The following is a 27,216-nucleotide window of genomic DNA, read 5'->3' on the forward strand; positions in this document are numbered from 1 at the left end:
GCCCCCACCCCTGCACACGCTCCATCTGCTGGTACTGTCACCAGCGTTATCATCAAGAGGTTGCATCTACAACCACCAGCTTGCCCCCTGCCCGCAACCGGGGATCCATGAGTGGCTAACAAGATGCGGAGGGTGCTGATTCGTTTTCCTTCGAGTTGGGCCATAAATTACTCCCCCCCCCCCCCCCCGCCCCAACACCTAAACCAAGTCTTTCTCCAGCCGTGCGGACTTCATCGGTCTGGCACTGAGTTCCCTCCAGCGCGTCTTCTAGGCGCGCCAGTGGGGACGGCGAAGGCGGGAGCAGCCCACCGGGCTAAACTGGGATTGCGTTCCCGACTCCGGGGGCGCGGGGCGCGGGGAGGGGAGCAGTTAACGCCTCCCAGCACTGGGTTGAGAGGCGAATCGGACAGCGAGGAGCTCGCGAGTGGAGCCTCGCCAGCCGCCACCGCGCCCCAGCCTGGAAAGATGCCTCCTCCGCCACGCCGACCGGTCTCGGGCTTGTCCCCGCTCTTTCAGCGGCGGCGCGATCACTTCTCATTTGTAATCAGGCCCAAGATCAAGGTTGCCGGTTGAGGTCGGGACAATAACCAGGGAAAGGAAGTATCCGGAGAAGGTGCCTGGGGCGGGCTGAACCCACACTTGATGTCCAGTAAACTCCTGGAGCGCCTGGGGCTCCGGCCGGCGGCGGCGGCGGGGGGTGGAGGAGGAGGCCACCGCTGCTGTGGTCTCTGGGGCTCTGATGCTGGCACCTCCCAGCAAGATGGCACTCACTGTCAGCCGTCGTCCACTTAATCCCCCAGCCAACCCCCAACCCGGGATGTGTATGAATCACACACTGAGTTTGGGGGAGGAGAGCGGCTTTGTCATCTGTAAGGCAAACGCATTTTACGGGGCCACCTTCTCAGAAGGCAACGCGGGAGCAGCGGCCCGCGGGCACGACCTGGGGTCGTGTGTGCGTGAGTGTGTGAGCGCGTGTGCCAGCGTGCGTCTCGAGCATGCGTCTGGGTGGATCTCGGCGCGGCTTCTGCTTGAGAGGCACATTGGGCCTTCCTCCAAGCCTGCTTAACTCGATGGAGGCGCTCACGAAACGTGAAGGCGGTAGACACAACAGGGATGCGAAGGAAATAAAAACAATTAGGAGAGTGGTGCCAAGTGACTCAGACTCCGCACCGAGGACCGGTAAATCAAACCCGGGTTGCCGGCGGTCACCGCCCCTGCCTAACTCTTCTGCCGCGATAGCCGAGAGGGTCTCTCGGGAGCTGTTCCTGAGCCGCCTTCTAGCTCGCGGGCTGCTTCCCGCCCGGCCCCACCGACGGCGCGTCTCGGCGCGGCCCCGCGCTTGGCGCGAACTCGTTCTCCCTCTTCTGTTCAGCTTGAGTCTCTCTCTAGACTTGTTAAAACATGACAGCAACTTACTGGAGGCAGGAGGAACCTTAATGAAGTGAGAGAAGAGAAGCAGCTTCCCCCGCCCCCTCTTTTCCAAGAGAGACGTGGACCTGGTTTTCTTACATTCCTCTTTAACCTTTGCAAAGAGATCGCCGAGTGGAAACGGAGCCTGTATGCAAATCAAGCCTTTTTTTTTTTTCCCGCTGTCAAACCTGTTCCCTAAACGATGCGTCTGAAAGTGGTCGCTGCTTGTCATCTGTGGGGACGACGAGCTCTTTCAAGCGGCCAGGGTGCAAGGAGAAAATGGGGGTGTTTGAATTAATTAAACTTTGGATTATTTCCCGGTTAAATTATTTAAGAAGATCGGGGATCAGGGAACTAGGGGTGGCGTAGGGGGCAACTCACCAAGGTTGCCTGCATTTGAAATTACGCCATCTTGGTTGAAAGATGTTGTATTTTTTACCCTCTAATCTCCCGTTTCGATCATTCCTCAGCGTCTAAATCCTAGATCAGCTGGTTTAGAAGGACCACGCCGGGCGGGCAAGGAGGGAAATCAACTTTCGGCCGTTCCGACGGTGGCCACATCCTTCAGAGATGGGGTGGGAGGGTGCAGGGGAGAGAGGGAACCGGGAGGGCGGGCGCCGTCCGGGCGGCACCCGTGGGGTTGGCCCCTGAGCTCGCCGTGCCACGCGCTCCAGGGAGGACAGGGTTAACGGCCGCGGCTGACTTTGCCTGTTGGAAAGCTTGGGGTTGCAGCCGCGCCTCCCGAGCATTCTTTAAACCAGAAATGTGGGAGGGACTCCGAGAGGGTGGGCGGGGGGGGTGAGAGGGAGGGAGAGAAAGAGGACTCGAGGAGGGGAGCGCGCCAGAGCGCCGGGGACCGAGGCAGAGGAGGAGCGCGGCAGCGGCGGAGGCGACCCCGCGAATTCCTTCCAGTAAACACCTCCTGGGGGTGTCCGGAGGGCTGGGGGTGGGCGCCGCGGCGCCTACATTAGCCCGGCCGGGCTGCGCCCAGGCGGCAGTCGGGCCGGAGCCGCCGCCGGACTCAGCGCCCCGCGCGCTCCGCGCTGCGCCCCGCGCCCTGCTCTGCGCGATCAGCTCCCCGGCGTCGGAGGCGCACCCGCCCGCCCGCCCGGCTCTCCGGCCGCCCTCCCCCGGGCTCCTCCGTCTCCAAGGAGCCGCGGGCGCTTCGGGGCCGCTCTCCGCCGCGGTCCCCCGCTCCCCCGCCTGCTTGCGGGGCGCGTGGGCTCGGCGGAGGCGGAGAGGGGGAGGCTGCAGGCGGGCAGAAGGGGCGGGGGCCGCGGCTGCCGGAGCCCAGAGGAAAGTGGCATGCCCGAGCCCCGGAGGCGGAGGTGGCGGAGGCGGCCGCGGGGAGACGATGCCGCGGCTCCGTAGGGGAGGAAGGCGAGAGCGAGCCAGGCGAGCCGGGCGCCCGAGCGCCCGCCGGCTGCGGGGAGGCGCACGTCGCTCCGAGGCTCCGGCCTCTGCACCCCCGCGCCCCGACGCTGCGGGCGACAGGGCCGGGCTCCGGCAGCCGCCGCCGTCGCCGCCGCCGCCGCCGCCACCTGGAGGACGGAGCAAAAGTTTGGATCTGGGGAAGGACGCGGCGCCGAGCGGGATTCCTACCGGGGCCGCCAGGAGACCTCCGAAACCTTCGCAGGTAACGCGCACCCCCGACCCTCTCCTTCCCGGCGGGTCCGCGGGATCCCGCTCCCTCCCCTGACGCTCGCCTGATCCGGCGGAAAGTCAGACCCAGGCGAAGTTCTAGATCCCCGGGAGTGGGCACCCAGCGCGGGGAGGTCTCCTGGAACGTGGGCGAGATCTCCGGCGCTTCTTCGCGCCGGGTGGGCAGCTGGGCTGGGAGGCCAGCCTCCCCCGAGGACGGGTGGGAGCCCTCGGCCCCAGCTGGTGCCTCGTTTTGGAGCCCGGGGGACATTTACAATCTTTCTTCAACGGCTTTTAGTATTCTCCAGTCCAGGGAAATGCTGCGTAGATTTCACTCAGTCCCGGCCTCACCCTCCTACTCTCTCACCCCGATTTAGTATCTTTTAAAAACGATACGAGCCCATCCTCATTCGCCTGCCGGATTGAGCTGATGCCAGAAAGCTACTTGGCAGGGAGGGGGCGGAGGTGCGACAAGACGGAAGCAAAGGGAGCGTGTATTTTCCACTCTTTCGCATTCCCGGAGCCCTGCCTCCCTCCTTCCATTCACCTTCTGGCGTCATAAAATAGGAACTTTGGAAGTCTCATTTCTGTTGCAGAAGGCTGAGAGGAACCATGTTAGCCGTTGTTGGTGTGGATGTGCAGTGATCGTCTGCCCGGGTGTGTGAGTGTGTGTGGAGGGCGAGTGGCGTTGCGGAGAGGCCGGTTTCCTCGGTGGCCTGATGCACAGTGGCGTGGGGGGTAGTGAGTGGTCGCGTGTGTGCTCCAAGCCGCGGGGAGCGGATTCACGTTTCCTGAGCAGCAACCTCTCTTTTGCCGGTCAAAGCTCCTGCGTCTCACCCTGAGAGCAAAAAGGGTCCAGCCCCAACTCCCCGACGCCCCTTTCCCCCTAGTCGAGTTTCCCGTTTCCAAGCATCTCGGCGTTTGTTGCTCCATCATCTTTCTTATGATCCTTATTTATTCACCTGGAAAACTCCTCCTGCCTTCTCTTGTAAATGGAAATCAGTCTCTGAGAGCTCTTGATTAATTTTAGTGGAGGGAATCTCTTGTAAAGCTTCCAGTAAGCTAATCAAGTACAAGGCACAAATCCGTGTAAATGCTCACGCAGGAGTGCAAGGTGCTGATTAGATTTCTTTACATGCTGCATTTGGTATGCAAAGCCTCTTCTAAATGGGAGCTCTTGCTCCCCACTCAGCTGGGAGACTCTTTAATCACCCAGGGTCAGGGAGCTTTGGGGGCATGTCCACTGGCTCACAGGCTTCTTGCTAAATTTATTATGCCTAACTTCTCCCAGCCAAAAGCTAATATGATGGCGACCTTCCTTCTCCCGCCGATATTGTCTATGGACTTCAAGCTCTATGACCTTATTACATCTCCAGCTAAAAGATGACCCCCACCCCCAAACATTTTAAGGTAGATAGAATGCAGGTTGGCATGTGTCTGGGGATGTATTTGGTCCTTGCAGTATGAATCAGTATGAAATGTACAATTTTAGGTTAGTATCTGAGGTGTTAGCCCTGGGCTTTTTTTTTTTTTTTTTTTTTAATCACTGAGCAACATGCCAGATACATAAGATTGACAGGCCACCATATTAGATGAGAATCAGTCTTTGACTAAAGAGTCTTCAGGGCATGATATGAAAAGTTGCTTATTCGCCTATCATGTCACTAGTCCCCCAGTCCAACTTTTCTGCCTCCCCTCTTCAGAACCCCTGCATCAGAAGTGCAGAGAGGGTTAAACCATTTATGGATTATTAATAATCTCATGGATGACCGTGCAACACCATACTGTCATGTTGAATTGCAAGGGTCTGTGACTGGAGGAGGTTGGAAAATGCATTTTCAAACATCACTCCATGTCTCATGGCAGTAGGTACAAGAAATTGGAAAAAGAATTGAGCTATCTGTACTGTAGCAGGCCTATTACAAACCTAGCATGGAAGGAATGTTATTTTTTGTTTTTTCTTTTTTTAAGATGCCTGTTTCTTAACACTTCAGTAGCCTCATTGCAGTTTTAGAAATTCCTGGGGAAGCTTTTAACACCAGAAAGTAGATTTCCAAATGATATCCTGCTGCGCTGCCTCAGGTTCCCCCAAACAGGCATGGCTGTTCCTGTATGCCAGGTTTCAGACACTGTGATCTTATCCGGGTTTGCCTTTGACCGCCTGGATCTAATTTGAACCTCCTCTGATACCATTACATTTATATTCTGGCCTGCTGGAGAGTTTGATTTAGGATTTAGCCACATCTCCCGAAAGCAACTTTCTATCTTCCAAGTCTGAAGCTTGGTTTCAACAAAGGCTTAAGCATGTAGAAGTGCAGAAGCCTTATTCTGTAGAGACCCGGTGTGAACATTCCTCTTCCTGACTCTTCAGCTTTATGCTCTGCAAGGAAGAATTGCCACTTCCGCGGTCCCCAGTGTCTGAAGTTAAGAAAACAGCAAGGGTGCCTGGCAGCTCTCTTTTGGTTTTGCTCTGCTTAGAAGATGCAACAAAGGTCAAGGTGATGTGATTTCATTTCCATTCAGGTCAGACCTTTCTGGATAACCGTCTTTCGGTATCTTTAATTTCTATTCAAGTTCATTTTTCACTAGATTACTTTAATAACTTTGTGGTTTCTGCCACAGCGATTCAAATCCAGGCCATTAGTGACCTCTATCTGTGAGAAGTGAAAACTCATTGTTTTTCTTTCTTCTCATCAGAATCTACAGATTACATGGGTGTGTTGGGGCAGGGTTGGGGGGTGGTGAGCAACAGCTCTGTAGTTCTGAGTATTTAGATTTTCCGACTTGATTTTTCTGTTGCACAGTTCAGTATGGGTAATGATATTTAACAACAGTAATAAAAATGTTACAGGCTAATAGGCTACTAAATGGTTATTCCATATAGCATCGACAATGTGATCAACGTAAATAAAACACCAGTGCTGTCTATTGCCAATAAAAGAACTGTACAGTTAGGTAGACTAATGTTTAGAGACTCACAAACTGCTGGATGTAAGTGAAGCTTTATTGCCCCAGAGTGCTTACATAACAAGGGAAACTTGAGACAAGCTCAGAACATATATGTGGAAACTAGACTGCATAGTAGCAGTGCGTGTATGTCTTTAAATTCAGCGGTGCTTCTGCTGTGAACTTATGGTCCAAATCAAGGGCGAGGTGGGGTGTGAGAAGGGTGTCTGTAAACAGATGGTCTTTCAAGGAGACTTTTAAAATCTCGTTCCTAATCCAGCTTTGTCTTCTGAGCATTTTCGAATCAAAATTTCCATTTGAGCTGATTATCCTAAACAGTAATTGAAGACAAAGTTTACTGACTTTCTTAGGTGGGTGGATACCATTATCTGACATTTTCCAGATGGTTTTTGATCTCTTGGTATTTGGGAATATAGAATTTTTAGGAGGCTTTCTTTCTTTTCCCCTGGGCAGATTTTATACCAAAGACATTTTAAAAGACCAATTATTATTATCATTATTATTTTTAAAGTTAGACAACCATTATAATATCCCAACTTTATTACTTTTCCCCACCCTCCAAATTGCTTTGCTTTTTTTAAAGTTACATTCTTTTTTTTTTTCAAAACTGCATGTTGGGGATCAGAGTAAGGTTATCAATATCTTTTTACTCCTTTCATCAACATGACTTCCATTTAAATATCTGTTTATAGTAAAACATACACAGGTACACATCAAGGGCCATTTTAAGACAGAGATTCTTTTCAAGGTTTGAAATATGTTTCTTTTTAAAAGACTCTGACACAAATATTGTAATAAAAATATCCTGTGTTCTGATGAATACAGAGACTTATTTCAGTCGCACGGAACAGTAAAACACTGTATTAGTAAAATAATCAGTGGTATTTTCAGTACATGGTCAAATCTGTTAGAACCGTCTTGATTTTTTTTTTTTCTTTCCCCTTGGCGAATTTCACATCTACTGGTCTTTTTGGTTTACTTTGATTCTTTCTACTGTGGCTCTTTGAAGTGATTCAAAATTAAACAGCAGCTACTTTTTTGGGAAATTCTTCATGTTATATTCAGGATTCCAGAGGAGTTAATGATGCAGAAAAAGTCCTGTAAAACATCTTTCTAAAAGAAGTCCTTCTCTTGCAGGCTCCCCACTTACTGGCCTGCTGTACCATTTGCAGTGAGTTGGAACTCCGATATTTATTTATCTTTCAAATACCACCTCTAACTTAATTTAATGGGGTGGGGGGTGTTTCCGCAGAAGAGTGTAGCGCCATGTGTCGTCTGAACAAAGCTATGTCATTTTCATGGACCTGTCATAAGGGAAGGTCACCGAAAATATTCCTGTATAATTTGCGAGGTCAAACGGCCACAGCTAGGTTTCTCAAATACCTGTCAATTATTCTGCAGATACTCAATAAGGGCACACGTTTTTCCAGCAGTTTAGTGGTTGAAAACCTTTTTTTTTTTTTTGAGGCATTTTCAAAATCAATCTGGGATGCTCTTATCTGTTCAGCGCTCATTAGAACTGGGCAGTTTTTCTCACTTTCTTCCCAGGTTGGTTTTAAGGCAATGAGCGAGAACCTTGGCAAAAGTTCCTCTGTTTCTGCTCAATTCACAGGTCACGTGCTGTATTTCAGTTCTCTTTATTAGAGCTTTCAAGAAACAGATAAAAGGATCTTCCAACTGAACCTTCTAAGGACCCGAGGGCTTTCCGATTTAAACCCACCGAAAAATACCAGGTCTCCAGGTTCACCAGGGCCATTAGGTCTCAGGACACCAACACCTCCTTCCACGGGAGCAACAGAACAGCGGCTCCTAAAACTGGTTCACCAATACAGAGGTCATACGGCTGAATGGAACACATTAGACTCATATCCGTCCCAAAATAGGCCCGCGCGCTGGTGTCACTCTCGGCCCCAGCTGCCCGCGCGCGTCACTTTCATTACAGTCCAGTGTCAGGATAGCCTGTGCGAGAGTTCTCCCTTCCACTTGGCTCCAGAGCTTGGACTCGCGGGCTTTTAATATTCCTCACCGGCATTAGGTTAAGAGATGGTGAAGCTCAGAGGGTGGAAGTTCCAGAAAACTCTGTTTAGACCCTGAAGCATGATATCGATTTTATTCTTTCTTTGTTAAATGCTTTGTATGGTGGTGGACGTCACGTGATATGAAGCCTGCTGCTTTAGCCACACTTCACTGTACAGTTCAGTGGCGCTAGGTGCGGCCTCTCTGCTGTGCAGCCCTCAACATCATCCATCTCCGCGAGTTTTCACTCTCCTAACCCGAATCTCTGTGGCCATTCAACACTAACTCCACCCCCCCCCCACCTCCCCCCCAGGCCCCTGTCATTTACTAATGTACTTTCTGACACTATGGATTTGAATATTCTAGGTACCTCTTCTAAGTGGAGTCAAAGCAGTGTTAAAACACATTCTTCCCAATCATTTCTCCCCCACTTCTGTTATGTGCTCATATAGAGGATTTCATTTCTTCTCCACAACTTCCTCTTCTGTGAGTTGGTCCCAGAAAGCCCCACCCACCTGGCTTCTCATTGGGTAACAGGAGCCAGAAGGAAGTTGAAGGCTAAGGTTGCACAGACTCCTGCCTTAAACCATTTGACTTTGTAAGAATCATGAATATTACGTTTAATTACCTAGATGTTAAACTCTCTGATACAGTTCAGAAACTTCCTTCTCTACAAACTCAACCAAAATGATCAGAGGTGGATTTAAAAAAAAAAAAAAAAATTAAAACTGTTAAAAAAAAAATCTTGCAATCATGTAAATATTTAGATGTAAAAAGAGCCTTTCACTGTCTCTCCGCCATCATGGTAGATATATGTTTGCCTATTAGCCCAGGGGTAATTTTATGATGCCAGCTTTGTGTTTTGGGACTTGTACTGTGATGGGGAATGAGAAATAGGGAGGTTGTTTTGGAAGAAAGAAGAGATGTATTAATAGAAAGAAAATCTGTGTTCTCATGTCAGCACACTCCTTTCTACAGTGATGACCTTGGACAAATTACTTCATCTTCTGGAGACTTAATTTCCTCTCTGCAGAGTTCAACAGGGTTGTTGTGGGGTCAAATAAGATTAATGGGTGTGAAAATACCTTACTAATAATTCAGTGTTATATTCCCATGAAGAGGCATTAGTCAAATTGATAACATTTATCACTGCAGGACTGTCAGCTGCTAGGATAGTTCTAGGTTTTATGTAAATAGAAAGGTAACCAAGGCAGAGGGCTTCCTAGGTGGCTCAATGGTAAAGAATCTGCCTGCCAGTGCAGGAGATGCAGGAGACACCAGTTCTATTCCTGAGTCAGGAAGATCCCCTGGAGTAGCAAATGGCAACCCACTCTGGTATTCTGGCCTGGAGAATCCCAAGTACACAGGAGCCTCACGGGCTACAGTCCAAGGGATGGCAAGGAGTTGGACATGACTTAGTGACTGAGTGTGCACGCACATAGCCAGGTCAGAGTGCCCTGCCCTCCAGGAGCTTTTGCTTTTTGTGAGTTCTCTGAGATTTCACTCACCGATAAAGTGCCTAGTGTTCCTCTCCATCACTCCATCCCTTCGTTTAATGGTGCATCATTTCCTTGGGTGAGTTTGGTCTATTCTGATCAGGGCGAGTTGGGCGCAAGGGCCAAACTTTCCTTCCCTGACAGCTTGGCTTGTTGTTGGAAACTGAATTTATTACAAATGGATTCCACTGGGGATCTTTTGGAGGGGAAAAAAAAAAAAATCAACATTCCCTGAAGTAAGGTTGTTTCTTTTTGTCTGGCTTTATACATTAGCCATCCAAGTTAAACTTTTGCAAAAACACAGTCATTACTGGAATAGATGATGCCTTTTTCAGACTTTGGTTTTGCACAATAAGGCTTGTGAAGAGCATTTTCAGTCAACAAGTTGTGACTGACTCTGCTTCCCCATGGACTGCAGCCCACCAAGCTCCTCTGTCCATGGGATTCTCCAGGCGAGAATACTAGAGAGGGTTGCCATGGCCTCCTCCAGGGGATCTTCCCAACCTAGGATTGAACACATGTCTCCTGCATTTGCAGGTGGGTTCCTTACCACTGAGCCTCTAGGGGAGCCCAGGGAAGCTCTACATAGCTAGAAACACACACTGCAATGAGGGGCTATACCTTTGTGTGAATGGGCTGGTACTCATGGAGGAGGTATTATTTTTGTAGAGGCGGAAGGTTTATATCCAATGATGAGGAAAGCTTTTCCATACATCCAGGAGATGGTTTTTACCACTTAGCATGGACCAGGCATGGATTAAGACTGGAGAGGTCAGTGTAGATAATGCAGGATCCCTCCTGAGGCTACCCAGGCCAGCCAGGACAGAGGAAGAAATAAAAGCTAACGGCACTCAGGTTCACACATGATTGAAAACAGTGCCAGGAACCCAGAATATTAATGAAAAGAGTTTTACTTTTGGAAAGAGTCTCGGGTTCTAATGCTGGCTCTGTCCCTTGTGAATTTTGCAAACCATATTTTGGGGCTTCCTTGGTGGCTCAGATGGTAAAGAGTCTGCCTGCAACGGGGGAGACCGGGGTTTGATCCCTGGGTCTGGAAGATCCACTGGAGAAGGGACTGGCAATCCACTCCAGTATTCTTGCCTGGAGAATCCCATGAACAGAGGAGTCTGGTGGGCTACAGTCTATGGAATCACAAAGAGTCAGAAGTGACTGAGTGACTTAGCACGTTCATTTGGGGGGCACATTTTAAACATGCTTTTTAGTCTTCACCTCTTCAAGTCAAAAAATAGAAGGAAATTCTTTCTATTCCCAGAGCTGTTCTTCTGAGGGTTGAGATAATTATGTAAAACGTCTACCTGTCTGGCACACAGTAGAGGCTTAATAAATGCTGACTGCAGATCCTTCTCTCTGAAATGATAATGATTCCATTATGTTATTTTCCACCTCTACAAATACCTTTGCATTTCCCTGGAATCCCAAAGAAGCCTTGTGACCTCTTGAACCTGTTCACTAACAGGTTACAGCTTCTTCTGCAAAAGAAAATTTTGTGGTCTATTCAGGTAACAGTGCTTGAAAGGGATGGCAGAGGAAAGGGCCCTCCACTCAATGGCAGAGTGAGCTCATAGCTAGCAGGGTACAGTGTGGACTGATGGTGTGAGAAGGCCCAGAGAGAAGGAACAGAGACAAAAAAAAAGAAAGAGGCTTGTCCCAGTTTGGGGAACCGGAAGGTGACATCAGCGGGGCCCTGCCTAGCTTATAGTTTTTTTGGTTATTGAAAGCATCACCTTTGGCATGCCAACCCCGACTCACCTCCATGTCCCTTTCCATGGGGACCGTACCTGCAGCTTGCAACAAGTCCCACGTCTAGACTGTGACCCTGAACACAGTGAACCATGGCTATGATATCCCTGCTGGCCTATGAAGATTTTTATCAGAAAGCATTTTAAGCACTGGCTTCCCACAATTCATCTCACACATGACTCTTGGCAGAGTCAAGAAAATATTTTATTGCAGAATATTAACACGTAAATCATTGCTCTGTTTATATCATGCTTATTCTGTGCTTATAGAATGATTATGCCTTGCTTGTATAATGATGGATGTTCAAATCAGAATGATGCTCCTGGGTTAGCACTTCTGGATGGAAATATTTCTTTCAGAAAGCCCTTTTCAGTTAATTTAAGTAAAGGAGCTTCTTACTGTGCCTGTGTTGGACCCTCCTAAGAGCACTCAGAAGTACTGGTCAAAATACACTCTGCTGGGATTATTTTGCGTTTATCATTATGATTGCATGTATGTATAGTATAATTGCTACATTCTACTGAACAATGGAGACTTGGTTCTTTTTTTTTTTTCTTTGACACTCTGAATCTGTAAATTAATGTAGAAAGGTTGTATATTTAAGATGTTAGGAACATCTAACTTCCAAGTTTGGAAACGCAGAAGCTTTTCCTATTAAAATCACATCCTATATGTGTAATATGTATACATATAATCAGTCATATTGGAGCAGAGAGAACCAGGCACTAGACTGTACTTGGCAAGCTCTTCTCGTCTTAGTAAGTAGCTTCTGAACCAACATTCCACCCAACATAAAACAATAAGACCCTGTTTTGCTACTTTAGACTGTATTAGAGAGATTAAAATTCTTTGGGAAATGGTTTAAAATATTTTTTCTTACCCAAATAGGTAAGGAACAAGTCCAATTGTGCTGAGAGCAATGGAATTCAAAGCTCAGTTCTCATAATCTCTGAGTCCTGAAGGAATGCAAAGCAGACATCCATTCAAGTCACAAGCCTGTATCTGGGGATTTGACAAAGGTTGTTTTTTTTGTTTTTTTTTTTTTTTTTTTACCGTATGACATGGCACAATGCTAAGTTTTGTGCTGAGCATTTGGGATACTCTTTCAGAGAAGACCTTGTCCTTCCTCACCAGGAAATCCGATGGACTTGACCTAGAATTCTCCCTTCCCAAACTTGACTCAGCCATCTGAGTGAACTAAAGGAGATGGTTAAAAATGCAGGTCCTCAACCTGAGACCTGGAGATGTCAATGTCCTCCGTCCATGATGAAGCCTGGGAATGTGGATGCTCCTGGTACTGAAGATTACTAACTGATCATCTTTAGAATTTTTCCCGAGCCAAAGGCTCAGTGGTTTTATAGTTGTCTGGCTAGAGTCACTTGTGAATTTCTGAAAGTATTTTTTTCTGTATATTCTGCCACCTTTCTGTATATGTCGCTCCATTTAACCTAGCTCTTCCAGGGGAATCTTCGAAGTGACCAGACATCAGGGCGGCTGGCTTCCTTCTTGGAAGCCACAGTCTCCTGTGTGGTGTCTTCACTGTCTATCTACCACTCTTGGTGTCCTCAGAATTAGTGCCCTCAAAAAGCAAATCACATCATATTGCTGTGGTTGATGTTCAGTCGCACAGTCGTTCCGACTCTTTGCCACCCCGTGGACTGCAGCACGCCAGGCTTCTCTGTCCGTCACTGGCTCCCGGAGCTTGCTCAGACTTACTAGTCACCTGTGACCTGGATTTCCTGTGCCTCTGGATAAGGCTTATCCAAGCTTGTTATCATGACATGAGGTCCATGACAGTCTGGGTCTCAGACGATCTCTCAGGCCTCATCCCCAGCACCCATCCTCAGCACTGATGCTCCGAAGGTGATAAGGCCAGGCCTCTTGATACACAGCCTCGCGCGTGCTGTTTATCTTTTACATAGCATATTACCTGCTCATTCACCACCTGGCAAACTCTTTTCCTTTAAGACCCACGAGAATGACACACTCCCTCCCTGTCAAAATTAGTCATCGCCTTCTCTGTGCTTCTAGAGTGTTTTGTTTGTCCCACTGTGAGTTCCCCATTGAGGTTGTATTATCATTTGTTCCCATATCTGCCCTCCTTTCTGGACTCCAAAACCTTGGCTCATTTGTCCCTTTGTTAATACTAACAATAGTGCTCAGTGCCCCAGGTTCTGCATAAAGGTAACTGAATGAATATGTATGTAATTATGCCGTACCCTCCTGGAAAACAAGAATGTCCATCATCTAGTGATAGGGCCCTCTTCCTCAGAAATGCTTTTCCATTCCTATAGATGTGATTGCTCAATGGGGAAAAAAAAAATGCGACCACCACCGTTCTGCCTTACTCTAAACAGGTTTGTCAGGCAAAAGCTTTCTGGTTAACCCAACCTTGATCCACAGCAAGTTTTCCGAACCTCGCATGAGGCGATTTCCGATGCCACACTGGAAGATCTGTTTAAAGAAGGAATACTTTTGCCTGATGAAACATCTTTCTTGGCACCGAGTTAAACCATCAGTTAAGTCGATATCCACGCAGATGTGGTTTCCATAAAATCAGAAATTTAACTCACAGTGTTAACTTTGTGTCTCTTTCCTGGCAGAATTAAAGGGAGCAAAGAACTTGTAATGATGTTTTACATTTGTTCTTTTGCAGGTTCTTGCTCCTTGTTTATTTTGTCCTGGGCGCATTATTTCCTGATGGTGATATCTGAGGAGCAAGGGCCCTCCAGAGAGGAGAAAAGAAGACTAGAAATCATAGAACCTTAGTCTCTCTCCCTGCACAAAGTAGGACCCACCCTGTCCTCACGATTTTCACCCTGAATGAAGCAAAGCACATGCAAAGGGTCCAACGCATTCTAAACTTGCATGGTTTAACGTGATCATGGCAGGGACAGAAAAGTCGGACTTCAGGTCCCTCTTGTTGGCCAGGAGACAGCTCTAGCACCTTGCTGTTTTCATGGTGGATAATCGATTGATGGACAGAGAGGACTTGCCTGCTGGTGACAGGGGTATACGCACATAGAAACATACTCTGGTCCCTCTTCCCCCCTTTTTAAGCAAAACTTTCAGTGGCTCACAAGATCAGAAGATTATGGAGCACGTTTTCATATGCCCCCACTTTAGCCTTTGGTCCCCCCTGGGCCATTTCTAGACTGGCAACACTTTCAATGCTACCTTTGCCCAAGGATTTTGCAGAGTTAATTTATGGGACTGTTTAGAAAAAAATACCCTTTCCTGATTCTTGAATCATGCTGGGTGTCAGCAAGGCCACGTTCTCATCTAGGTGGGTTAGTAATAATAGTGATAGTAGTGATAGCTAACAGTGGTAATGGTATGGATTGTACAATTCGTTTAGGGTGCTGCTTATGCAGTTCATGCATATTATCATGTTTAACTATTCACAAAAATCCTGGATAAGTAGTTCTGTTTTAGAAATTCCACTAATAACTCCATTTTATGAAGCTCTAATACTTTGGGTACAATGAGTTGACTCATTGGAAAAGACCCTGATGCTGGGAAAGATTGAGGGCAGTAGGGGAAGGGGATGACAGAGGATGAGACGGTTGGATGTCAGTTGACTCAATGGACGTGAATTTGAGCAAACTCTGGGAAATAATGAAGGATAGGAAGGCCTGGTGTGTGGCAGTCCATGGGGTTGCAAAGAATTAGACAGGGCTTAAAGCCTAAACAACAACAACAAGAAGATACAGGGAAACTAAAGAAGAGAGAATTGCATCAGATTGCTTATCTGTGTGTGTGTGTGTGTGTGTGTGTGTGTGTGTGTGTGTGAGTTGTTCAGTCGTGTCCAACTTTTGCAGACCCATGGACTGTAGCCCTGCAGGGTCCTCTGTGAATGGAGTTCTCCAGGCTAGAATACTTGAGTGGGTAGACATTCCCTTCTCCAGGGGATCTTCCTGACCCAGAGATCGAAGCTGGGTCTCCTGCGTTGCAGGTAGATTCTGTAGCATCTGAGCCACCAGGGAAGCCCATCTTATTTTGTAGTTGCTGTTATTTAGTTTTATAGAATAAGTAAGCACTGGGTAATTTCCAAAATGAACTCTAAATTTATTTTCCCATGTCTTAAAATCGAGTTATCAGCTGATTGCTCATTGTCCCCTGGGCAGTGTGTGGTCCATCTTTCCACAGTTAACTTTGTTACAGGTAATTAGCTAAGAAGTCACTGTTTGTTCTCTGCCACTTTTGAATGAAAACAGTTCTAGTGCCTGTTAGGATATTTCTATAAAATGAGAAATGGAGAAGGCAATGGCACCTCACTCCAATACGCTTGCCTGGAAGATCCCATGGACAAAAAGAGTCATTGATTAAAAAAAAAAGTGTGACAACTTTTAGCATGTTTTCAGTAGTAAAGAGTGTCTGTGTTAAGTATCTAGGGATGACGGAGTCAGTTATTGGAGAGCACATCTCCATGTCTTATCTTTACCCTGTTACCAACCCTGCTAATACATAATTAAATTGATTGATGTGAGACGCACCTCTTTTTTTCCCTGTGGAAGGTGATAATGGGCCATAGAGTGACCAGAAGGCAGGAAATAGCATAGAGTCAGAGGATTCTGAGAGAGCCTGGAAATGATGAGCAATTGACTATATTATAAATAGGTCAAATTCTCTCCTTTTCTAAATCTATGTAATTGCTCAGGTGGTCAACCCTGTTGGGTAAAAAAATGACCCAGAGATGGGCTGGAAAAGGCTGTTCCACACTGATAATTTGAAATAAGCCCAGCGCTTACATGTCTTCACCCAGCTGAATTTGATTTTTGACCATCCGTCCCTTTCCACCGTTTTTGCTGAGTCCTCATCTCTGCATGCATGTACATTGTGTTTTATGAAAATGGGGGCTGTAATTAAGACTCTCCAATTATTTGTCCTTCCTAGTTCTGTGCATTGTTGTTTAGTTGCTAAGTCTTGTCCTACTCTTTTGCGACCCCATGGACTGTATCTACCAGGCTCCTCTGTCCATGGGATTCTCCAGGCAAGAATACTGGAGTGGGTTTCCATTTCCTTCTCCAGGGCATCTTCCCATCCAGGAATCAAACCTGAGTCTCCTGCATTGCAGCAGTTTCTTTACCGCTGAGCCACCAGGAAAGCCCCTGTATGTTCTTAACTGTCTAAATTAAGAGGTCCGGTGCTTAATCTAGACCGTGGCTGTTGCTGTTTGGATGTTCTTTTGTCACCCCATGCCCATCATCTGTCATGAGACCACTGTGGATGGGGCAGCATAAAATGGTTTCTGAGTTGGGTCAATCTGGATGGACTTGTCGATGGGGTTGTTTATGAAGGCAGGCTCTGTCCTCTTCAGTGAGTGGCCCTCAGTTCCAGGACTGCATGAAAACACCAGCTCTGTTTGGCCCTCTGGTAACGTCTGTGTTATTTCTGTCTATGACAGTGGGAGGTCTAGCTGAATCCAGTGGAAGCAAAACATTTGCTCTCTGCAGTTGGCAACTGAGAAGTGATCAGGCCGCATGAAAGACGCTGAAACATGCCTGTGTCAGTCTTGCTGAAAATGGTTGCCTGGTCCCCTGGACAGCCTGCATCTCTAAAGCATCCACCTGCAACCCTGGGTCCCTTTCCCCTCTCTACTCCGAGTGCTGAATTCACTTGGATTTTCTGTTAGGCTTCAGTGTCGATATGTTTTAAGGGGAGCCGCTCATTTTCAACACAATTTCATTCTGTGCAATTCCTATTTCTTTATTAAACAAGATGTGCTGTCTAGAACCAGGAGTTTGACTCATCTTTGATTGCTCCCTTTCACTCATTTTCAGCTGTTCCATCACCAGTTTTATGCCTCTTTTAAAAATGCTGTCCTTCTGGCCCTGACTTTGGCTCCATTGCAGTTGAACCTAGGTGTGTCTTTCCTCCCCTGACCTGCACAATGTAGCTACTCTTGATGATTCTCCTGCAGATGATACTACTTTTTATTACTCACGAGGTCAAGGCCAAACTTTTAAGCTTGACACTCAAGGTCTTTCTTTCGGTGGCTTTCCTTTATTTTCCCAAAGAAAAGTTCATCTTCTCTTCTGAACTAAATTTAGGATGAGCTCTCACTTTTATCTTTATAATAGTCTCATTGCAGTGTGAAATCTTACCTAATGCTTTGTGTCCATTGTCTATGAACTCATTTAGGGGAAGGCTGTCCCCGATAAATGTTTGAGGAACTCAGTTGAACTCAGGTATCTGACTCCAGCTTACCTCCAAAGCTCACAGGACAAATCTCCTGTCTCCGTCTACGTATACTGCTTTCCATCACTTTCAATATTAAGCAGATTAATATTAGCAAAGTTTGCAGAAGTAACTCTTGCTTATTTGAATTGTAAAATTGTCGAATAGAAGCTTCCTTTGTTCCCTCTCTGGAACACTCTGTCAAAGCAGTGCTCTCTTGCTTTGAAAACAGGAAGGTAGAACATTCCATCAGCATCACAAACTCTCTGTTGATATTTGTAAAATCTGTAGTCTTTCCAGGCCTCTAGGCAAGAGCAAATAGAAATAGTCAGAGGCATTAGACTTGATGATGTTGAATTGGATTCTTATAACTGAGGCTTGATAGCCAAAATGAGTGGTGTGCTGGTTTATAGTGAAAGAGATGCTTGCAGTGTTGTGAACCCATAGACTCCAGCTTGCTGGAATCTTTGAAGACATCTGGATGTTTTGAAAAAAGACAATAATCACATGCATTTTATTATCTTCATAATTGTATTCTTTTAGAAAGGGAGCCGTGTAATGACAAAGGGTGGGGATAGTATAAAGGCCATGGGGTTTGGATTCAGATGGATGGATTTTTTGTCTGTTGTTTCTAATTTTTTAGTATTTAAATTAATATTTATTGGAGTATAGTTTATTTACAAAGTTGTGCTAGTGTCTACTGTACAACAAAATGAATCAGCCATACAAATGCCTACATCCCTTCCCTTTGGGATTTCTTTCCCTTTCAGGTTACCACAATAGAGTTCCCTGTGCCATATTGCCCAGCAATTCTACTCCTGGGCATATTCACAGAGAAACCCATAGCTCAAAAAGACACAGGCACCCCAGCATGGCAGCACTGTTTCCGATAGCTAGGACGTGGAGGCCGCCTAAACGTCCATCAGCAGAGGAGTGGACTAAGAAGGCGTGGTGCATACATGCGGTGGAGTATTACGCGGGTGGATGGATTTGAATCTGGTTCTGCCAGGGTAGCTTGAGTGTGTTTCTTCCTCTTTGTTTCTACTTCCTCAGTTTTTAAATAGAGGACAAATAATACACATCTCATAGGACCACTGTCATGAATAGATTAAGTGATGCTTGACGCACATCAAGTGGGGCTTCCCTGGAGGTTCACGTGGTAAAGAATCCACCTGCAATACAGGGGACCTGGGTCCCATCCTTGGGTCAGGAAGATTCCCTGGGGAAAGGCATGACTCCTTGCCCCAGTAGTCTCACCTGGAGAATCCCATGGACAGAGGAGCCAGGTGGGCATGGGGTCACAAAGAGTCGAACACGACTGAGTGATGGAGCATGACACACATCAAGTGGTAGTAAGCATTAGCTCTTTCCTTTTTGCCCTCCAACCTGCAGTAGCACCAATGCTGTGGTTTATACATGACTATTTTTGTCCTGCATAGACGAGTCAGTTCTGTAACATTGTGTCATTGTTTCCCTAAAGGATCTCTCTGTGCAGTCATAGTACTTCTTGCCCAATTTCTCCTTAGCAGTATTTATTTCTGGGGTCCAGAAGAGGAAACGAGATTTTAGCAATAGTTTTCACTCTGTCTCAATTAGGACACTCACTGTCGAAGAACACTTAAAATCACTCTGCTTTCTGGGAAAGAAAGAAATCTTTCCAGCAGTCTTATCGCCTAAAAAACAGTGGGGATCATGAATTATTAGAAAAGAATTACCCAAAGAGAGTGCTCTTAAAAACAACTGCCCGCAGAGGACTCTGGCTTATCAACAGGCAAAAAGAAGAGAATCTTTGTACTAAACTTGATCTTGTCACTATAAGCACGAAAATAGCAATGCTCATAATATATTCTGTGGGGATGATGCTGTGAGTGTTGCAGCCATGTAAAAATCTCAAGTAAAAGCTTCTAAGAATGAACGTTATGAACTCTTCAAGAACTCCAGGGACCGTCTATTAGGAAACAGGTAAACAGTGAAATGAAAGCTATTACAAAGAGGGACGCAAAGAAGGCAAATCAAGTAAATAGTTTTGTTGTGGCCAGTCCACCTTGTGGAAAATATGATGGATGTGAGGCATTTCATTTAGCACGAATGACCACTGTAATTATAATTGGATAATGAATACGTTTTCTTTTGCTGCATAATGCTTTTTAGTGTTTTCCAGAGTTACGAAGGTGCTTTTCCTATCAAAACCCCATAGCCATGTGAAATTATATGGGTAGACTTATTACCTGGTAAAAAGTAAGTGTTGTTTCAGCTCTACTTAGATTTCACTTTAAAGGCTTGTCCACAGTCTGGAAACACATGTTAGCAGATAAAGAAGGATCTATACAGCATTTTCTACACTTAATAAACCAATATCCAAGCTTACCCTTGATTATATTTTTCTTTGTGTGAAAATCTTGATCTTCTTATATGAAATACTTTGGACATTTGGAAGGGGTTTTATGGGAAAATTGTAGTGTTTCCTTCATTAACAATTTTTCAGATAGCACAAATAATTATCTTGATATCTGAGCTTAAATTTGATATTCTTTGACAGGCGTGCACACAGGCTGGCTTCTCACTGCCCCCTCTCGTTTTCATGATTCTTCATTTCTAGATCATTAATGGCATTTCTGTGAAAACACGTAGCAAATGAATTCCAGAAGAAATGAGTATTCAGATGATTATTCATCCTTCAGTGACAGACAGACTTGTAAATAATGAAATGAAGAGGGAAATCTCTAATTTCATCTAATGGCAGCTTGGGTGTGATTCAGGTTCCACTTTTTATCAGAACTCCTAATAAGAAGATGGAAGGATTGAGGCTTCAAGTCCCATATCTCTCTTCAAGATTTAGAGTATGTTGCTGATGATGGAGAGCTAGTTGGTATCTGTGAAGTGTGAACAGAACCATGAGGCTACAGTGGAAGTGATGCAAGGAACTGGACTGTTTGGGAACATTAGGACGTGGAGGTGGGCTGGGAGCTTTAGAAGAACATGGGCATGCCCCTGGTAGAGATAATCTTCCAGAATCTCCTTTTCTGCCTGCAGTAGCTCTTAGCCTTCTCCAGTGGATAGTTATTGAGAATTGGTTTTCAAAAATGCAGCGTTTGCTTTTCTCATGTCACTCTGTGATTTAACTCTCTGGAGCCCAAGTGATAGCAATCAACCTCCTGTCACCTCCACTTCTCGTGTTTAATTAGAAGGAAGTGGGAGGAGCTAGTTCTCTGCGGTCCTAGGCATGACTCCAGGTAGAGTGTATGTCAAGGATGACACAGTTGTTCAGTGTTGGAATTAGGTGACCCTGAGTTTGAATCCCAGCTCTTCTATACTACCTCACTGTTACTCTTTGGGCAAATCATAAATTTTATCTCAACCTTTTGTATAAAATGGAGACATTAAAACTTTATAGAGTTCTTATAAAGATAAATAAGTTATGCAAATGTTATGCAGAGTAGGATCTTATTGTTAGTTTTATGTCTGTTTGGTTAATCACCACTCTATCCTAAGTTCTTTAATGAATGGATGCTTGAGTGCATACATGGATGGATGCATTTGTATACTCTGCCTTGAAATCTCTAAAGATTCATTTTATTTAGAATTGCAGTGGACCCTAATGGAATAACTAAAGATTTAATTTAATTATTGCCAGAAGGAAAGCATGGTATGAAATGTAAAGTTGAAGATGGGAATTGTTTTTCTTAATACTTACCATTTTTGTAATTCTTACTTCTTGAGTTTCTTAAAGCCTTCAATTTGTTTCATCATTTTACTTTCTGATGTCCGTAGTTGGTGTGTGCAGTTACTGCTATCTCATAGATTTCTAGAGAGGAAGATGACATGGGAAACTCACGTCCATTTCTGTTTTGTGTAGCTGTGTACCAAATACTCAGAAACAATCGGTGCCATGAATTGGACTAGACTAGCAGTATGAGATCATCAAAAGATCCGTAGGTTCATCTGGACCCTTTTTCTAGATTCCATATGCGTGTGTTACTATATGATACTTGGTTTTCTCTTTCTCACTTACCTCGCTCTGTATGACAGACTCTGTGAATTGAGAGGCTGGGATTGACATTTGTCACTGCCATGTGTGAAAAAGATGGCTAGTGGGAACTTGCTATGAATCCCAGGGAGCTCAGCTTGGTGTTCTGTGATGACCTGGAGGGGTGGGATTGAGGGGTGTGAGGGGGTCCGAGAGAGAGGGGATGGATGCATGCATACATCTGATTCACTTTGTGAAAAACTAACAGCAAAAACTAACACAACAGTGTAAGCAATTATACCCCAGTTTAAGAAAATAAGGTCAATACGCTGGTGGGCAGAAGGTCTGAATTCTAATTTTTGTTGTCTTAAAAAAAAAAAAAATCTTGGATCTCTGTCAAATTATCCAACCCTCTTGAGCCTCACGTTCTTCATCTGATTAAGACTGGGTAGTTCCATAAGTCTCTAATTCTCAGATCTGGGAGCAGCATTAGAGGTTAGGGTAGGCTTTGCATCTTGTCTGCTTGGGCTTTAGCTGGCTTCACTGTTTCACAGCTCTGGCACCTTGGCAAAGTACTTCATCTCTATAAGCTGCACCTTTCTCATCTCTGCAGTAGGGAAACTAGAACCCCCTTTAAAAAATTGCCATGAGGAGAAACAAGGCCCTACTGTACAGGACCGGGAACTATATTCAATATCCTGTGATACACCATAATGGCAAAGACTATGAAAAGAATGTATGTATAACTAAATTGCTTAGTTGAACAACATAAATGAACACCTTATAAATCTACTGTATTCAGTAAAATAAACTGTAAAAAAAAGGCCAAGTAAAAAACAAACCAAAGAAAAAACATGTTAATAAAATGCAAAATAAATATACAAGTAATTGAAATAAATGTGAGTAGATTTAATTTACACATTAGACAGAGATTCCATGTTTGGTAAAGGAAAAAAGCAAGTATTATGCTATTTACAAGAGACATCTCAATCCTATTAAAAAACTATAGCTGAAGTTCTAAAATAAAAGAACTGGAGATTATGCTACACAAAGAGAAAGGAAAGAAAGCAAACGAACAACAATAACCCCACCATCAACAGCAACAGTAAAACAGAAGGATAGCAAAGAAAAATAATTAATATAGCAGTTGCAACATCCAATAATCTAGAAAACAAACAAAACACTAGGAATTATAGAAAGGAAAACATGTCATGTATAATCCCAAATACTGGTAACAATCACTAATATTATTTGCATGTGTTTTTTCAGATTTGCAATTCTATTAGAAGTGTTTATTTAAAAAAACACAAGTGTTCATGAGGATTAAATGAGGTAATACACATGGAACATAATGTTGGGTAGAGTTAAGTGCTCAGTAAATATTAGCAAGTCTTCCAACAGGGCTTATTAAAAGAATAAGCCAAGGATCCCTTTGGAAGTGATAGTTTGGAGGTTTGGGGAAAGCAGTAGACATTGATGTGTCTCTGTGTTACTCACCCAGCAGACAAGTCATCCTCTTCAAAGCTACCAAGTAATCAGAGGGTAATCAGAGAGGAACTTCTCTGTCGCCTCTTCAGGAAGAGGTGTGGTCCCTCTCGCTCCCTCTAAGAGCCCAGCCGATGTTTCACAAAGATAACTATTGATGATTCTGCAGTAGCATGGAATTTCCTGGTGCACACAGGTAAGACACAGAGACACTTTGTTTTGTGAAGCAAATTGGAGAAGGAAATGGCAACCCACTCCAGTATTCTTGCCTGGAGAATTCCATGGACAGAGGAGCCTGGTGGGCTACAGTCCATGGAATTGCAAAGAGTTGGACACAACTGAGCAACTAATACTCGGAGGGCTGATCATGAAACCTTTGATGTGAGGGAGCTATTCCAGAAATCCTTCCAAGAGGCCTGCACTGCTGTAAGTAATGAGTCTTGCTAGGCGTATATCTGATGCTTCTGCCGCTACATTATTTCTGACAATTTGACCAGCCTAACCTGTAGGATCTCAGTTTAGAAGACCACGAGGGAAATAGAATTTCAGGGTGCAGTGCTCAGGCTAGGCCTCTCACAGTAAATTTTCAGTATGGAATCTTTTGTGAATTACTTTCAGGCACCACAGATGGTAAATAAGGCAGGGGATACTGAGAGGGCAGCCACCTCCCACCTGTTAGCTCATTCCTTTGATTCGGGTAAGAGCGGACAGGTACCTGCTCTGGTCATTGTGGTGAAATGCACATCCACTCTGCAGCATTTAGACAGAGCAAAAGCATGCTGCAGGCACTGCAGTGATAAAGGTTTCAGTTCAGGTCAGTTCAATCGCTCAGGCGTCCCACTCTTTGCAACCCCATGAACCACAGCACGCCAGGCCGCCCTGTCCATCACCAACTCCTGGAGAGTACCCAAACTCATGTCCATTGAGTCTGTGATGCCATCCAACCATCTCATCTTCTGTCGTCCCCTTCTCCTCCTGCCCTCGATCTTTCTCAGCACTAGGGTCTTTTCAAATGAGTCAGCTCTATACATCAAGTGTCCAAAGTATTGGAGTTTCAGCTTCAACATCAGTCCTTCCAATGAACACCCAGGACTGATCTGTAGGATGGACTGGTTGGATCTCCTTGTAGTCCAGGGGACTCTGTAGAGTCTTCTCCAACACCACAGTTCAAAAGCATCAATTCTTCGGTGCTCAGCTTTCTTCACAGTCCAACTCTCACATCCATACATGACCACTGGAAAAACCATAGCTTTGACTAGACAGACCTTTATTTGCAAAGTAATGTCTCTGCTTTTGAATACGCTATCTATGTTGGTCATAACTTTCCTTCCAAGGAGTAAGCGTCTTTTAATTTCATGGCTGCAATCACCATCTGCAGTGGTGGCCACAAAATGTGAAATCAGGATGAGGTGTGATGACACGATGTTAAGGGTGCAGACAGGGCATTTGGCAGAGTGGCTTGCCTCCAGGGATTCTTGTTCTGTCTCTTCCTCTTCCTTAGTGGGTTCTACCAGCAGGAACATCTCAGGGTCCTCTCTCTTACTGAATCCTTTGGGATGAAGGCTGTCTGAATCACCCTTTTATCCTCAGGTTGCAGCACAGATCAGGGATTTAGTAGGGATTCAACAAATATTTGTGGCAGAAAGGAGTGAGAGGGCAGAGGAAGGAAGGAGGGAGATGGTAAAAATCAAGATGGTTTGAGCTTTCCTTCAATAAGTGATGATAAGAAGTTTTGTTGGCGGTGGTGGTGGTTCTGCATTGTAGTTTTGGAAAGCGCATAGAGTTGTTTTATCCTATTAAAGGCACAGCGTAATAGAGGACCTTTGGAGTGAATTAAAGTACAGCTCTGCCTATGCACTTGACACAGTTATTCAAAAACCAGCATCGACTCAGTTTTCCATTCATCAGCTTATAAAGTAGGGCAGATAGTTTCAAATGTGGTTTGCGGGTTTCCATTGAAAGGAAAATCTCATCAAGAACAGAAACCCTAGCCTTGGATGAACTTATTAGGGGCTTCATCATGTTCTGCATGGCACCACATATTTTTAAGTTAAAAAAAAAAAAAAGATTCATGATGGAGACAGTGATCAACAGTTATTAATTGAAGCCCCAAATACTGGAACATTCTAAGTACTAGTTTTTAGTGTTCTCAGTGGGGTGATTTAGTAAATTGTCATCTAGCAAAAAATACATCATAGAAGAGGAAATAGTCGTCAGTGAGCCATCGCAGGGTGAAGACACCCTGGCTGCAGAGTAGACGTATTACGTGCTTTATTTCCTGATACATTAATGCACCAAAGAAATACCGTCCAGGATGTACTACATTTTCATTTCTTTTTCCAAAGCTTGCCAGTGGCATACAGATAACTCAGGTTTTATTTGACCCCTTCTATGTGGTTTGAATACCTGTGTTGAATCCTCCGCCTCTTTTCTTAAACTGAATCCTGACTTTCCAGTTAGAGCTGACAATGAATTCCACTCACCTAATCGGGCTGAAACTCTCTCCCTCTCAAGATTGTGATATTTCTACTTGATCTATTATTTGTAAAATTTAATTCATTGGCTTTGACCAAACAATTAGCACGGTGAATATGAGTGTGCTGTTTAACTAATCCGAGGCATGGTTACGTTTCTTTAGCCATTCCTTTCTGAATTCAAAAATGGAGAACTGCTGCTGTGAATTTCAATCAGCTCAGCCCAGTTAAGAGAACAGTTCTTCATCACTCCTGGTGCCTGCTGAGGTCTGATTCTGAGGTGCTTTTTCCCTGAAGGTAGTTTGCTGTCTTGCAGTAGGAGGTGTTCCTTGGTACCACATCAGATTCACATGCCCTCACCCATCGGGTATACATCACCACCGTGGAATGCACTGATGTGGATTAAAGACCTGTAACATCATCTAATAATGCCTTTCTAATGGAGATAGGCATCATTCTGGTAATGCAATTTTGGTCCTTAGAGACGTGGTATGCTAGTTCAAAATTTGATTTTACTCTTTGTGTAAAAGCTATCTTTATTGAAAGAGAGGGAGGAAAAATCTAAGAGTGGCAAAGTATTGAAGTCTTTCCACGTCAGATTCCACAGTAGATTCAGATCTTGAGCTAAGGCCAAAAGAGGTTAGCAGTCCTAATAATCTTGCTGCACCTTCAGAAATGAACTCATCAGTATGTCAGAATCTGCCTACACTCCTATGAGATGCTACAGGTCAGCAACATAAGTATTTCTTCCCTGTCTAAAATCTTAAAATGTATCTGGTGAGGAAAGAAACACAGGAAGAAACCCAGCTATTAAAAATTAGAAAGCTGATGACTATTAACACTTTTAATAATTAAATAGCAGAAGAAATAGGCATAAAGATGTAAGCATGGTTTTTGTTTTCTAGTAGTGAGATGTCACTATAGTATAGATAAAAAGCAAGCAATTAAAGAAATGAAGTTGTTAAATATAGTCTTGTGAACATAGAGGACTTGTACTTCCATAAAACTGTCTAGAATATACAGGTAATTTCCTTAAAATTAAAGCAATCTTAAGCAGCACTCTCTGGATGTTTATAATTTTTTAAAAGTTTAGTATCCTAACAGGCTTCTCTGGTGTCTCAGAAGTAAAGAATCTGTCAGCAATGCAGGAGATACAGGTTCAATCTCTGGGGTGGGAAATCTCCTGGAGAAGGAAGTGGCAACCCACTCCAGTATTCTTGTCTGGGGAATCCTATGGACAGAAGAGCCTGGCGGGCTACAGTTCGTGGGCTCAAAGAGTCAGACACAACTTAGCAACTAAACCACCACATCCTAGAGATAGCCGTATGGGTTCCACCTGCAGTATTCTCAATTCAAAGAGGATGCCTGCTGGCTGGTTGAAAATTATGTGTACATGGGTGTGTGCACAGCCTAGTGTTATTGGTAAAGCTTAATTTTAGATATTTAATTTACTTTTTTGACAAATTCTAGTCTAATATCCCTTATGGCAGAAAGTGAAGAAGAACTAAAGAGCCTCTTGATGAAAGTGAAAGAGGAGACTGAAAAAGTTGGCTTAAAGCTCAACATTCAGAAAACGAAGATCATGGCATCTGGTCCCATCACTTCATGGGAAATAGATGGGGAAACAGTGGAAACAGTGTCAGACTTTATTTTTGGGGCTCCAAAATCACTGCAGATGGTGATTGCAGCCATGAAATTAAAAGACATTTACTCCTTGGAAGGAAAGTTATGACCAACATAGATAGCGTATTCAAAAGCAGAGCCGTTACTTCATCAATAAAGTTCCATCTAGTCAAGGCTATGGTTTTTCCAGTGATCG

The 27,216-nt window shown here is 44.8% G+C and overlaps 1 protein-coding gene across 3 annotated transcripts in view; it reads left to right on the plus strand.

Annotated features, from left to right (window-relative positions):
* Positions 1-2,907: 2,907 nt before the first annotated feature.
* FLRT2 (fibronectin leucine rich transmembrane protein 2) overlaps positions 2,908-27,216 on the plus strand; it is a 98,760-nt gene continuing 74,451 nt past the window's right edge. For 2 of the 3 annotated variants that reach the window (XM_052646758.1, XM_052646757.1), the window contains exon 1: positions 2,967-3,046. The gene's annotated coding sequence lies outside the window, so the exon portion shown is untranslated. Of the gene's footprint in view, positions 3,047-27,216 lie in introns of all 3 variants that reach the window. The other variant, XM_052646759.1, reaches the window with a different exon arrangement.

Source organism: Budorcas taxicolor, chromosome 10 (assembly GCF_023091745.1).
Source record: "Budorcas taxicolor isolate Tak-1 chromosome 10, Takin1.1, whole genome shotgun sequence".
Taxonomy (NCBI): domain Eukaryota; kingdom Metazoa; phylum Chordata; class Mammalia; order Artiodactyla; family Bovidae; genus Budorcas; species Budorcas taxicolor.